We start from the raw sequence: 16,630 nt of genomic DNA, 5'->3' as shown, positions 1-16,630 counted from the left end.
TCATACTTTTTAGATGATCACGAAAGTTAAGCTAGTGGATCCATTAAGCAAAAGTTAAAGTAAGGTCCTATATCGATGGCAAGGTATAGGATGGTCCTTGGGCAACGTGAGGTAAAACGTTGTATCACCACTTAGTTTCATAGTGGTGGTTATCTGTTAGAGAAACTCCCACAGTAGAAAGTGCATGGTTTCTCGAGGAGTTCTGCTTAGCGTGGATGGGGGTATGGGACTTCATTCATGCATTGCACAAATAGACTTTGAGAGGAAGCATGGTATTTTTATGATATTATAAATATGATTTTTACGTCGTTTTAATAGTTTTACAAGCTTTATATATTGCATGTGTCTTATTGCTTTATATATTGAGTTCAGTTATTCATGAGTCGAACAGAGCCAAGGTAAGTGTTCTCTTGTACTCCTTTCAAGCTTAAGTTGTGGTTTAGCTTTCCAGTTAGCATACTCGTACATTAAATGTACTGATGCCAGTTAGCCTGCATCTTATGATGATACAGACACAAGTACCCAGGACCAGCATCCGGTACGCCGTTGATCCAGCTGAGCACTCCAGAGTCAGTGGTGAGCCTCCTTGCTTTCCGGAGGACTCGGATATTTTGTGTTCCTTGTTGTGTTTTATCAGGATGTTGCGGGGTCTACATTTAGGCATGAAAATCTATATACTTGACTGCATAAATAAGAATTAACATTTTAATTAATTTTATTCATATACTCTTTTGACTAAATGTATACATGAAAAAAAAATTAACAATGGAGGAATTCTTATGAAACTTTATAATCAATACGGTTTACACCCTCAAAAAGAATTAATTTAAGGGCTAAATAGAAAAAAAAATTAATTTTATCTTAATTTTGTAAATTGCTAACTAATTTGGGATGAATAATTTTTAGTAATGTGAAAAATAATATGGGACGGGATCCAAATACCAACATTCTTGTACATGCTCTGTTGTTGATCTATTAGGAGTTGCTTCAGAAATGTATGTTTTGTTGTAGTGTGAATTTATTTAAACAACTAATGCACTTTTTTGACTAAATATGTACATGAAAAAAAATTAACAACAGTGGAATTCGAAGTCTGCAACTTATTCTCTACTCAAATCTTCAAACAATTTTACATACTTATAAGCTCAATTACAAACACTGAATGCATATATTAGAACTATGAAATTGATTGAACATGCTTATAAGCTCAACGGCGATTAATGGTCCAACTCTCAATCATCTCATTGATAAGAGTGTACCAGTTCTTGCTAGCACATTTGAATCGCAACAAACTATATCTTTAGGGAAATTAGCCACACAATCATCCATTTTAATCTAGGTTTTTCCACAGAAGCAATTTGCTACTTCTTTAAATAGATGAGGAAATTTCCTCATTCTTATCCTTCATTTTTCGTTACTATAATTCATTTTACAAACACTAAATTTTATTCTGCATTGAGTCATGCAAATCCAAAATACTTTGACTATATTTCTTATATTAAATTTTAGTCTACATTTAGTTATGCAAATCTAAATACTTTGACTTCATCTCTTATATTAATTAATTTTATTCTAAATTTAGTCATGCAAATCTAAATACTTTGACTACATTTCTTATATTAAATTATATTCAACATTTAGTCTTGCAAATCTAAATACTTTGACAGCATTTCTCATATTAAATTTTATTCTGTTATTAGTCATGCAAATCTAAATATTACTCCCTCCTTCTCATATTACTTTGACTACTTTTCCCTTTACCAGCCATTTAAGGAATAAGAATCATTTTTTTACTAATTTAATCCTTTAATGTTTTTAAATACAATATATTTAGTATCTTATTCAAACAATTAATGCACACTCTTGACTAAATATATATGTACATGAAAAAAATATAACAATGGAGGAATTCTTTTGAAATTATAAAATATTTATGTTGAAGAATTAATTTTGAAAGCAAAATGATAAAAAATTAACTCATCTTGATTTTTTAAATTGAAAGATAATTTGGAACAAATATTTTATAGCTTAAAATGGAAAGGGAAATACATAAACAATACTCATTTCATCTAGTTTTGCTTGTTCAGTAGAGAACTAAATTCGCAAACACCTTAATCAACCTTTAGCAGACTCCCCTGCACAAAACCCAAGGAGAAGAGAAAAGTAGTTGATTTCCCTGACTCTTATAAATACTCTGAAGAGACAAGACAGTACAACTTTTAACTTTGTTACACTCATGAATTAAACGCAAGATTTCATGCATTTGTTTATGAAATTTCCACATAACCTAGCAAACATAACTACTATATTTACTATGCGTAGTTCTAGTTTTAAAATATTATTGAATGTAATTATAGTTAGGGTTTTATAAAAAAATCTCTCTCCTCTCTATATCAGCATGTATCAACCAGTAAAATGTGCCTAACACATTTTTAAGGAAGGGAATTGATTTGTATAAATCTTTAGGTTGGAAAATTCTCCATGAGTGCATAGAATAGGAATAAGACATTGCATATTCATCTGGTTCTAGAAAAAGTAAACCACCTTATAGTCATTAGTCAAGGGGTTTATTTCGAACCCAAAGTAACGGTTGCAATTTTCATATGGTTGAAGCTTAATTTTGTGTGCAGGGTTGGCAGAATTCCGCAATGCACATAAAACAACATTAGCAATTTCTCTGGCCATAAAATGGCCATAAAATCCAAGCCTTCCACCGCTTCTTGGCCTTGTGAACAGCTTCTTAGCCTTGTGATTCTTTTCAATTTTCCTTTTGTCAGTTTCACTGTATTGGTGTCGGATTTTAGGAACAACCCTTATGATATTCTCATCGTTTACCTTGATAGTGGGCACATAGGGACCATCGAGAATAACATCTCATAGCTCACTATCCTTAGTCATGAGATAATCATACATGCGAATTTTTCACCATCTATAAAACTGACCACAAAAAAAGAGGGAGGAAAACCACAGCCTGTGCAACAGAAATTTCAAATTGTCTTCACTATCTTCAAGCAACCGGTGAATATATGTCACGCCCCGAGCCTACACCCTGGGCGGGACTGGCACTCGAAGACCATTGTTGGCCCCAAGAGAACCCTTGGCCTAGCTTACTTAACTCAGCGGAAGACTTAAACTCAACAAAGATAATAAGTTCATATAATAAACTGGAATGTTATAAAGGAACATTCGACTGGCCATTAAGGCAAACTCAAGTCTCAACATGGCATAATGACAATGAAAAGACTAAAGAACTAACATCTGACTGTCTATGAAGCCTCTAATAACAACTGGGATGGATGTTGGGACAAACCCCACAACATCCTAATAAACTAAACTAGAAAACAATGAAATGGATCCTCCGGAATGCAAGGAGGCTCACCAACGGACTCTAAACTGCTCATTGGATCAATGATGCGCCGGAATGCCAATCCTAGTTACCTGTGTCTGCATCATAAGACAATGCAGGCCAACTGGCATCAGTACATTAAATGTACGAGTATGCGAGTCGGAAGGCTAAACATAACATAGGCTTTAAAAGGATCTGAAAGAAACACTTACCTTAGCTCTTCTCAACTCATGAATACTTAACTGAACTCATTTCATTATAAAGCAGTGTAAAACAAGTGCAATATAAAGAAAAAGAAAATTGTTTAACACATGTTATCAACTCATAATCATAAAATCATAAAAGACATATTATGATCCCTCTCAAATTTTACTTGTGCAATGCATGAATGAAGTCCCATACCCCCATCCATATTAAGAAGAACCCCTTCAGGAACCATGCAATTACTGTTGTGGGAGTTTTTCTAACCGACAACCATCACTTAAGAACTATAGTGATGATACAGCGTTACTAGCTCCACGCTGCCCGGGCCATCCTATACTTTGTCGTGGTATAGGACCTGAACTACTAAGTGGATCCACTAGTCTATGCGAAAAAGATTCATCTAAAAAGTATGACCCTTTTCTACCCATGATGGCTACATGGTTTATGGAGACTTGAGTTAATGTGAAATCGTATCCCTATATCGGTGCTCAATACTACTCCCAAAAATATAATATAAGCTCCTATGTTTAAAAACATACTTCTTCTGTGATTTGAGATTAGTGCTCAAAAACATAGCTCAAAGGCTATCTTGGAATCTCAGTTTCCCTGCTTGTTTCATTTAGAAACCTATTACTCTTTTATGAAAACTAGCCCGAAGGCCCTTTGGAAATCTCAGTTTCCGTTCTTATTTAAATGTGAAAAGCATTTTAAATCTCTTTGGGAAATACTTAGTCCCCATATGTTTCTTTGAAGAAAAAACTTCAATCTTTACTCTTTACTCTTTACTCAACTTGAACTTTAAGTCTTAAAACAAAGTTAAAAGCATTTGCAAAAAACTTCTTGAAAAGACTCAAAGAACTTCCTAAACTTGGCTCTTAACTTTCCTTGAATTTGAATTTATGGATTCAAGGTTATGATTCATGTTTCTGGATGATTTCTAGATGTTTAGAAGTCATTTAGAATAGTTAGAATCAATAGGGAGTGTTAATACCCTTTAGAAAGGCTTAAACGGACTGAATGACGAAAACTGGCTGAAAAACGCCGCGCCATCCCCACATTACTAGGGCTCCAAAATGTCGTACTGCTGGCGCGCCGCCCTAGTCTCTCTGGCGCTATGGGGGCGCGTCACACCAGCCTCCCTTCAGGCGAATTCATGACGAATTTTGCATCTCGTTTTCTGATCCTAAATCGTTTTAATCCGATTCTTTTTCTCAAATTCACTTTAGATTCATGTGCCCAAATCATAAATACAAAATCTAACCCAACAACTTAAAGAAACAACACTTAATCATCAAGAAACTCCTTAATCCCAACTCATGTTCAAGAACGAAATCAATTCAAGATCAACTATCAAGAATATCAAATTCTCAATCTTTTTAGGACGAAAATATGTTGAATTAAACATACTTGGTGCGTGGGTGAACTAACCCAATGCTATGTAATCTCACATACCTTGTGGGGTCAATTCCTTGGCGAATCTGCAACCGAAATCGATCATTCTTGGCGAATCTGCAACCGAAATCGATCATTCTTGGCAAATCTTGCTTTTCCTCTTCTCCTTTCTCTTGCATTCTTTCTCCAAAAGCCCTTACTCTATTTCTCAAAAGTTCAAACTGAACTAACTCAGTTTTGACCCCAATTATTTTATTAATAACGGATTTAATTAATTGGGTAAGGAAAAGACAAAACTACCCTTCAAAATTCGGAATGGGCATTTCCTTATTCGAATAGCCCAACTTCCAAAGGGGATAACTCACTCATACGAACTCGGAATCGCACAAACTCAGCGGCGTTGGAAACATTATTCCACGAGCTTTCCAACCATATCTATAAGTACACATAAATCATCCTGAGCTAGAAGTTATGGTCGTTTGAAGTTGATCAAAAACTCACTTTAACACCTTTACCAAATTTCCAGATTTTTAAATTCTTCCCAAAAATGACTATTTTCAGATTTTAAACTTCCTTCTAGTTTTTTCTAGTTTGCGAGATGTTACAATATAGACTCCAATGAAACATGTAAGGATTGAACCCTTAATCCTACAATCTGTAACAAGCTATTACAGAGAGAGTCAAAGTAATACCTCTATTGCCCCACTATATCAACTACCTCTAGTTAATACATAATTCAATCACACCATACACAGTCAACTCTAACTATGCTCATAAAGACACAATATATTCCTTTATAGATTAGGAACTGATCCTACAAGTTATGACTCACAAGACCCAAGCTTCTGATCAACAACAAAAGACACGCTTGATAGCTTTATCAGGTCCTTTCCAGTTCTTGAAAGCTTGTGTTCACGAGAGACAAAAGAAAGCTTTTCTTCAATGTATTCAATTGTCCTAACTAAATTGTTTCATGTCAATGAGGATGTATATATTATCCTCTGAACAAAACAATCTAGTGTCCTCCCATTGGTCGAGGACACTATCCTCTTTTCCTGTGCTCACCAACTGTGCCAGTCTTGGCATCTTTACAATTGTTCTTCATTTCACCAGATATACATGACTCATTGGATCAGGGACCATAGTTTGTGAGGATCATCAAAATACCAAAGTTACATTTTCTCCCTTTTTGATGATGACAAACAAACACTTCACTTTTTCAGCATGTTCTTAATTTATTCCCCTTGTCACCAATAAAGCATACATTCATTCCCCCTGTCACTAGTATGTCCCTGCTGCCCTATCACCCATAACATATTTCCTCTACCCTATCAAAATCATCAAGTAGTTGATGTGGATCAGGAATAGCATTTTCATCAACAGATACGACGATAATCATCTTGTTGATATAGCTTTGGAAATTGATCATCAATGCCTACAATTAAAAATATTGTAAATCAAAATCTTGATTTACTCTATCACTGCTTAAGATGCATGTGTGATGCACATAAAAGCTAATTTTATTAAGACCTCTTATTATAATTTGATTTTAGGCCACCAACTTCGTGGAGCCCCAAATAAATTAAAGAGCAAATGACTCAACAACAGAGTGTAGCAATACTTACACTTGGATGCCCATAAGCACTTGGAGAAAAATAAGTCATGGGGTAGCCCAGAACCCAATTCCTCTTGTGGTCCAACCAAGTTGGTGAAACATATTGTTGAATTTGAGAATCCTTTGCAAGTCACCTCTGTAGCTACCTTAAACACACATTTTTTAACAATTTAAATTAGTTGAAAGTTAAATATATATATATATAATACAAAGTATCAAAATTAACAAATAACTAAAGGACAAAAATTGTTATTAATTATAGCTCTACATTTTACTAATGCAACAACAATTGTTTAAGTTTTATACATCAAAGGAATTAAATGTAACTTGAAATATGCAAATATATAAATGTATATGTACCTTGATCCCAAAAAACTTGATAAGTATTTCGGCCACGATCAAAGTGGACAAAGCTTCAAAGGATCGCTTCTTGCGATCAACTGTCACTTTAGCTTCTTTCACATAGTTTAAAGGATTATCTCGTAGTGCAATCTTGAATGGTAACAACGCATAACCAAACCAATTTCCCCAACCCCGCTTCCCTTTGCTTCCATTCTCCATCATATTGGCTAGATCCTAAATGTTTCATTCATGTATGTCATATAATTTTATAGCAAAATTTGAATGTCACATAAATTGAAACAGAGAGATCGTAACAAAAATAGAGTGCATGAAAGTTACTTCAATTCCTGCCGAGGATCTTAGGTTAAAACAAAGACAAGACCGAAGTCGAATTCCATTGGGAAGATTATTGCTTCTCTCTGTTGCTCCCTTGTCTTTTCCACCAATAGCTGTGAATATTTGGAACAATAAAATAATTTAGAGGTATAAATGTGAAAATTTATTAATATTTGAGCAAGTATTAAAATCAAAACTCATAAGTGTGAACATGTATTGAGTTCAACAGAGAGAATAAAGGACGAATCTATCAAATTTAAATTGTGAATCCGTTTCTGTAGCTAAAAATAACTTACCATAGCTCCTATTAAGATATTGAGATAAACCAGCTTGTATTAATCACAGGGCAACATCATTTATAGTCTGTGGAGAGAAAAATATTAGCTAATTTTCACAAGTTACTTTCACAACAATATCAACAAGAAGTTGATTATAACTTCCAACATTCATAGCATTTTTCACAAACTTCAAATCATCCAGACTGATTATCCGATGAACGATTCGTCTAGCTTTATTAGACTCGAAATCAGGCGGGGCGCTGATTGGTGTTTTGGTATCCTTGAGGAACATGATTGTGATGATGAACATGAAAACATTCACTGCAGTATTCACAAGCATTACCATGAAAAGCCAAAAAATTCCCAACAAACGCCACAACCCTTCCTTTGCTGAATAACCTACAAAAGTAAAAATTAGATATGGTAAAATTAACTCATTTTGTGGAAGCTTGTTCAATTCGACTATATAATTGTTATCTTCTGTATTCAGGTTAGTTAAAAATACAGAAATAGAAAATAGATGAAATAGACAGAATGATTTTAATCCGAGTCCACAGAAACCACTGTGTTTCCTTAAGAAATTTAATCCCCTCACAGTACCCGAGGTTGTAGATTAATTCCTCCTAAGATAAAACGGATTAACCTGTTAAAGAAGTAGCGGTACCTCAAACTTCAATAACTTCAGCGAACGCAAGAACAGCAACAAGAGCACATACAGACTCAGTCGATCGACAATTTTGTTTATGTAAGAAAATGTATGCAGAGAGGAAAAAATTTCAGTGTTGAAAAACGAAAAAAAACATCTCTATTTGTAGCCATTTACAGCAAGGAATGCATCTGTTCAGACCCATTTTTTTCAGAACGTTGTGTCTTTTGGGAAAAATAACGACTTTTCGGAAGGAACAGGTCCCTTCAGAACGTTATTACCATTGCACATGAATTTCAAATAAATTCTGTTGCACCAAATTAATTCTGTTATTTAACTAACATTCTGAATTAATTTATAAGAGAAAAGAAATGAATTAACAAGATTGATTAAATAAATTTTGTCCAAAAATATTATCAATCAATCACATCATTTGCCAAATCCAAATCCAAAGCCGAAGCCGAGCGAGCGACGACGACGGCACGAGGGGGCACCTTCTTCTTAACCCTTTAAGAACTAAAGGAAGTGTTTCCTAATATGAGGACAACAATTTCCTTTCTTCTACCAATATGGTAAAAATGACTTTTCATTTGCACTTTGCAATGACTTTTCATTTTCCCTCCAAAATTGGTTCCCCCACTTTCATTGGTTCTTCCTTTTTCTATTTTCTCTTTTTATTTCCCATTCACACCTTGCTAGACCCAATAATTCCCCACATGAATGGGGAATGGCTATAGTTAAAACATATGCATGAAAAACTTGTGTGTCTTGTAAGTAAGGGTTAATCGCATCTGGATAAGTAGGTTTCCCTTTAAACTTTCCGTAGTGAACATATATTGGATATACTCAGTCAATCGGTAGATTTGATATCTTTGAACCGTTGAGCTTCGATGTATACCTAGACAACATAAGTCACACGATCAACCCTTGAACTGTTTTTGGTTCTCATTGTTTTGTTTGTTTCAACCATGAACACATCTCGATTAATAAGTGCTTAGAGAACTGGCCTTACCGGATTCTCCTTGAAGCGGCTTATACTTCACACTTACATAGGTGGCTTCTAACTGTGTTATCCCGTAGATACACTATTTAATATACCCTGTATCAAACTTAGAAACCATTCAAAAGTCCTTATGCCTTTATCCTGGTTACTGAACATTGTCTCATCATGAGAATGGACATAAAATAAATTTTGACAATGTTGAACCGTCATTTATGACTTTGTTTTATCTCCTTGAACCTAGATCTTGGGATCTCCAGTCTTCTAGGTAGAGTTACCACCACGATGACTTGTTCTCGGCCATAGTCCCATTCCCGTCGATGATCTCTCAACTCCCTCTCTAGTTAGGCCTTTTGTAAGTGGATCCGACACATTATCCTTTGACTTTTTGTTTGGATGATTTTCAAGATATTGCTCCTCCACCAATAGTGAAAATATATCCACTCGTGGATTTCGTTTCATTTGACCCAGTAATCCAATTTGCATCACTATATCCTTCAAGAACTGCTGGATATTTGTTGTAATGCAAAGCATAGTTTTGAGTGTCTTCTAAGTACCCCAAAACTCTCTTCATTGCCAACCAATGATTTTGATTGGGATTACTTGTGTATCGACTCAGTTTACTTATAGCGCAGGCTATGTCTGGTCGTGTACAATTCATGACATACATCAAACTTTCCAATACTCTGGCGTAATCCAATTGAGACTGACTTTCACCTTTATTCTTAGCAAGATTAAGGTTCACATCAATTGGGGTCTTTGCCTTTTTGAAATTCAAATACTTGAACTTTTCAAGTACTTTTTGAATATAATGAGATTGAGATAATGCTAGACCGTTAGGAGTTTTGTGAATCTTTATTCCCAATATTAAATCGGCTACTCCTAGATCTTTCATATCAAACTTACTAGCAAGCATATGCTTAGTAGCTTTTATATTGGCGATGTCCTTGCTCATTATCAGCATGTCATCCACATATAGGCATACAATGACTTCCTGATCCGTAGTGTCTTTAATGTAAACACATTTATCACACTCATTGATCTTAAATCCATTTGACAACATGGTTTGATCAAACTTTGCATGCCATTGTTTCGGTGCTTGTTTTAGTCCATAAAGTGACTTAACAAGTTTGCATACTTTCTTTTCTTTGCCGGGAACTACGAAGCCCTCAGGCTATTCCATGTAGATCTCTTCCTCCATCTCTCTATTTGAGAAGGCGGTTTTCACATCTATTTGATGGATTTCAAGACCGTATATTGCAGCTAGGGCAATTAACATCCGAATTGATGTAATCCTAGTCACTGGCGAGTATGTGTCAAAATAATCAAGACCTTCTTTCTGTCTAAAGCCTTTGACAACAAGTCTTGCTTTATATTTGTCAATAGTTCCATCATCTTTCATCTTCTTTTTGAAGATCCATTTTGAACCCAAGGGTTTGTTCCCTGAAGGAAGATCAACCAACTCCCAAGTATGATTGCTTAAGATTGATTCAATCTCACTATTGACAGCCTCCTTCCAAGTGGTTGAGTCGCTAGACAACATCGCTTCCTTAAATGGTTGAGGCTCACTTTCAAGAAGGAATGTTACAAAATCATATCCAAATTAAGTAGATGTCCTTTGACGTTTACTGCGCCTTGGACTCTCTTCATTGGTTTCATTCTCTTTTGGTTCTTCTCGAGGTTGTTCAGACCCCCACTAGATGACTCAAATCTAGTTTTATACGGATAGATATGTTCAAAAAATTCAGCATTATCTGATTCCATTACCGTATTATCATGAATATCCGGATGTTCTGACTTATGAACCAAAAATCGACATGCCTTACTATTTGTGGCATAACCAATGAGTACACAATCCACAGTTTTAGGCCTTATTTTCACCCTCTTAGGTATAGGAACCTGGACCTTGGCAAGACACCCCCACACTTTGAAATATTTCAAGTTGGGTTTTCTACCTTTCCATTTCTCATATGGAATAACATGTGTCTTCGTATGAGGCACTCTATTGAGTATTCGATTTAAGGATAATTGGCCTTTAAAACCTTTCAGTTCGCGGAACCTTCGGTTGAGTAAGTAGTGCTCGCCAATGCACTCGGCAATGCGCCGAGTGGTATTTTACCTTGCCGAGTTTTACAGGACTCCCAACAATTTGGGAGTTCAAACGGCGGACAAAGTCGGGCTCGCCGACCTGTTCGGCGTGTCACCGACTGGACTTTGGCTCGCCAAACAACCCATTTTCCAACACTTTTCAACCTGTACAATCAACACCCGTTAATTAAAATTAAAAACTAAAGCATTAAAAACTTAGGTTGCCTCCCAAGAAGCGCCTTAGTTAATGTCGTGGCACGATGAAAATACCGTTTCAAGGATCATTCTTCGGGTTAGCCAAGGTATCACTTGGCAAGCCCCCTTTTGGCCTTGGGTTGAAATGAGAAGAAATTTGACCGATTTGGGTCTCCAACTGCTTGATTGACATGGAATAAGAGGTGACTATTTGATTAAGTGTAGAGACATTCTCCTACATCTCTTTCAACACTTTGTTCGACCCTTCAACTTTGTTGAGAATATGTGAGAGCATGTCTTCCGTACAGACATTTTTAAACTCCTTGGTCTTTTGATGCTCATGAGGTGGGATGTACCTGTCCTTGTCCCCCTCTCTTTCCTTCCAAGTGGCGTTACGATCACGTCATTCTCTATCACGATCTCTCCATCCGTCATTTCTATTCCAACACGGATTTCCACCCGGCCTTGGATAGTTTGCACGATAGCCTCTTCCTTGATTAGCTAGGAAGTTCACCTCCTCATTGTACAATGATTCAAACTAAGCATCTTCGGGGTTTACTCCACCAACACCCACAACATTAACACTCTTCATACCACTACCCATCACATTTTTCGCCAATAGATCTGGTCGAGTCATCATTTTGGCCATGTTTTGGTCTCTCTCTTGATCCTTTTCAATCTTCTCTTTTTTCATTCTAAAAGTGAGAGGATAGACTTGGTTTTCACGAGTGTACCATGCCGTATTGATCTTGGTCATACTATCAAGAAGTTGAGACGCAACTTCGTAGGGCTGTTGCATTATACCACCGGGAACAAGTTGATCAACAACTCCTTTATTCACCGAATCAAGGCTCCTATAGAAGTACTGCTGCAATATATGATTCGACAGCCCGTGGGTTGGACATTGAAGTACCAATTTCTTAAACCTCAGCCACGTCTCATGGATAGGTTCTCCTTCCAAGCATTTGAAACCTTGGATACTATACCTAAGGGTCATCATCCTTGACGGGGGAAAGAATCTCACATGGAATGTTGTAGTAAGCTTATCCCAAGAGGTGATGGAGTCCCTTGGCAACTTAGCCAATCATTTACTAGCCTCACCTATCAAAGAGAATGGGAACAACATGAGATGGACTAATTCTTGTGATACGTTCTTGAATGAGACGGACCACAAACGTCCACGAAGTTCCAAATATGCTCATGCGGGTCTTGATTTGATGGAATACTCGCGGTTCAACCCTTGGAGTGAAGACTTCTTTTTATGCAGAAGACTTGTAGATCACCACTAAAGAGCAAAGATTCTCTATGTATTTCTCTGTGTATCTGTGTTCTTTTTTCTGGTCTTATGAAGACCTCTTTATATAGGCTTAATCTAGGGCTTTAGGGGTATTTTGGTCTGAGCAATTTTGACCCCTGGGCTTGAAGAACGTGAGTTGGGCTCATCTTGTCAACCTAATGGGCTGGCCCAAATATAATTTGGACAATTTTATTTGAGAGAAAATGTATGCAGAGAGGAAAAAATTTCAGTGTTGAAAAAACGAAAAAAAACATCTCTATTTATAGCCATTTACAGCAAGGAATACGTCTGTTCAGACCAGATTTTTCCAGAACGTTGTGTCTTTTGGGAAAAGTAACGACTTTTTCGAAGGAATAGGTCCCTTCAGAACGTTATTACCATCACATGAATTTCAAGTAAATTCCGTTGCGCCAAATTAATTCTGTTATTTAACTAACATTCTGAATTAATTTAAAAGAGAAAAGAAATGAATTAACAAGATTGATTAAATAAATTTTGTCCAAAAATATTATCAATCAATCACATCATTTGCCAAATCCAATTCCAAAGTCGAGGTCGAGCGAGCGACGACGACGACGCGAAGGGGCACCTTCTTCTTAACCCTTTAAGAACTAAAGGAAGAGTTTCCTAATACAAGGACAACAATTTCCTTTATTCTACCAATATGGTAAAAATGACTTTTCATTTGCACTTTGCAATGACTTTTCATTTTCCCTCCAAAATTGGTTCCCCCACTTTCATTGGTTCTTCATCTTTCCAATTTCTCTTTTTATTTCCCATTCACACCTTGTTAAACCCAACAATAATTACACATAGTACTCTTCTATTATCTATACTTTCAAAATGTTATGTATTTCACAACTTATTAAGAGTTTTCTTTCATAATATATTGAGGAAGATACCCCTAGATACATGTATTTTTGCTACCAAATACACTAAATTAGAGAGAAAGGCTAGTGAGATAGTCATGTATCCAGTGGCGAATGAACCCCCTTCGGCGGAAAATTATACTATTAATACATGGTTAAAATATATTTTTAGGTATATATAGTAGATGTCGAACTCCTTCGGCTACTTCGTGTGTCTATTTGTTCATATTTTGAACCCCCTTATTGAAAATCCTGGCTATGCCACTGCATGTATCCCAAATACATGTGAATCACACTAGATACATGTATTTGTATGTATTTAGAGTGATTCGCATGTATCTGGGATAGGAGAGTGGCGAACGAGATGAGAGGGAGGCAAGGGAGGTGAGCAAGATTTGTTGTGTATCCTAGATACATGTGAATCCACTTGTATACAGTATATCTAGAATAAATTACACCTAATAAGATTCGTAATATTACAAACTAGAGTGTATCTAAGTAATTCGCTCCTAAACTTGTGAAATTTATGTAAGTTTTGTCCGATAATTATTAGAGTTCACTTAACTCGACAGGTTGTACCCAAAATGACCCCTCAAATTATTGGGTAAAAAATGTGTCATAATGGTATAATTCAGCGAATCACATTGCCACCTATATCCAAAAACAAAATATCTAATTTTGGACCGAACTTGATATCCATCTGACACCTTTTGTTGGGCCATGATGGACGGCGACTTAAGTTATGACTTATCATTTAATCCAACATATATTGATAAAAGTAAATTAGGCGACTTAAGTTATGACTTGTCATTTTGATCCAACTTATTCTGATTCAAGTAAATTATTGAGCAAGTTATGTTACGATCCATTTAAAGCTTTGATTCATTTTGACTCAATTCGCCCATTTACCTGAAGGAGTAGGCCTCCGTTTCTTGGTTGGAATGGTAGGAAGTTTGAGATCATCAGCAGTTTGGCGAGTGCACGCGAGTAGAAGAGAAATAAGGGAAGTGCCATCGCCAAGAGAATGGTGTACCCTAAACACAACCACGGACTCTGATAAACATGACATTTAACTTGGCTTCAATTGGCAACTATGACCTTTAACTTTGGGTTTGCACAAGTAGACACTTAAACTTGTATAAAATTGAACAAATAGACACATTCATCCTACATGGCACCCTACATGGCAATTTTGTATCCTATATGGCGTCCTACGTGTATTATGTCATGTAGGACACATGTGTCTACTTGTGCACACTCAAAGTTGGAGGGCATAGTTATCCGTTGAAGCCAAGTTAAGGGTCATGTTTATGTATTATGCCTTTAAATAACTTATAGAGAAAAACATAAAGTCATCACTGAAGTTGTCCCAGATTTTCAAAAAGACACCTTAACTTTGCGAGCGTCATATTAACCAACAAAAGTATTAAATATCTTTGTAAACGGACCATTTTGACCCATCATGTGAGAATATGGCTCAAAATGATCCTTTTACAAAGATATTCAATATATTTGTGGGGTAACTCAGAAAATTAATGTGTATTTTTGAAAATTCGGGACAAGTTCAGTGGTGACTTTATGTATTTTCTATAACTTATATAATTAATAAGAGTGATCTAATAAAATTACTTTTTTTTTATTTATTAAAAGAATATGTCAAATTAAACATGGACGGAACAAGTAGTTGGAATATTGAATATTGAGGTCACAAAATTCCATATGTTATTGAGAAACATACATGGCGTGCACCCTTAAGAGATGCTTATTACTAGGCACATCACACGGTATCATGCATCTTTCTCTTCATCTACCAACTACCGTATGGGACTCTTTTATGGGTCTAAAAACTTACATTTTTGGAGTACCAATTATCATTAATACGACTTACATTTTTTGCTAAAATTAAGTTTATTAGTAATAAATAATTAATAATTATTGACTATTTTCAATTTATCTATTTTTCCATAGGCATAATATATAAATATGACTCTTAATTTGTATTCAGCTGACAATTATGATTTTTAATTTTTGGTAGGCACTTAAACTTGTATAAAGTTGAACAAATAGACACATTCGTCCTACATGGCAATTTTGTGTCCTACATGGCATCCTACGTGTATTATGTCACGTAGGACGCATGTGTCTACTTGTTCAATTTTTATACAAATTTAAAGTGTCTATTTATGCACACCCAAAAATTACAGGGGATAAATGTCAGCTAAAACCAAGTTAAAGAGCATATTGATGTATTATGTCTTTCACATACCTTGACTTTCAACCTAACAACACTAGGTAAAGTTCGTCATCCCTCTTTAAGATTAGTAAGGTAAGATTTTGGTCTTAGTTAATGTTCTCATATATCGAGATTTGTAATTATTAATTCTAAAAATAAATAGTGTTATATTAGCTTTTAAAAAAAACCAATATGGGAGGATCAGCAATGGAATTAATAATTGGCCGATGATAGTAAAACTTAATCTCTAAAAATATAGTGGGATCATGGGCGGAGTTATCTGTCAGGCCCCGAGCCTACACCCTGGACGTGGCCGGCACTCGAAGACCATTGTTGGTCCCCAAGCGAACCCTCATCCTGGCTGACTCTAAGCAGAAGACTAACTTAAGCATACAAGAGCTTAAAACTGAATAAGAGTTTATAAACTCAACTTTACAAATCTTTAACTCAAAAGAAAACTCTGTATAATAGAATATATATACAACTCGCCAAAAAAAGGCAACTTTAGTCTTCAAAACATTTAACAAAATAAATGAAAAGACTTCTGAAACTCTGTTGTCTATCTATGAAGCCTCTAACTGATAAATATGGAAGCCGGGACAAAACCCACGACCTCCTAACAATTGATACAACTGAAAGGTAAACGAAATCCTCCGGAAGCAAGGAGGCTTGTCATAGCTAACTGGAACTCCCGGATGTATCAACGAATCTCCCGTTGATGATCTTGAATACCTGTGTCTGCATCATAAGAAGATGCAGGCCAAATGGCTCAGTACATGGAATGTACGA

At 35.8% G+C, this 16,630-nt stretch overlaps 1 pseudogene; it reads right to left on the bottom strand.

The window, feature by feature from the left end:
• Positions 1 to 6,245: 6,245 nt before the first annotated feature.
• LOC102586278 (O-acyltransferase WSD1-like) overlaps positions 6,246 to 16,630 on the bottom strand; it is a 13,704-nt pseudogene continuing 3,319 nt past the window's right edge.

The sequence above is a fragment of the Solanum tuberosum genome, unplaced genomic scaffold, assembly GCF_000226075.1.
Source record: "Solanum tuberosum cultivar DM 1-3 516 R44 unplaced genomic scaffold, SolTub_3.0 scf01021, whole genome shotgun sequence".
NCBI lineage: Eukaryota > Viridiplantae > Streptophyta > Magnoliopsida > Solanales > Solanaceae > Solanum > Solanum tuberosum.
This window is presented reverse-complemented; position numbering and strand designations above follow the sequence as displayed.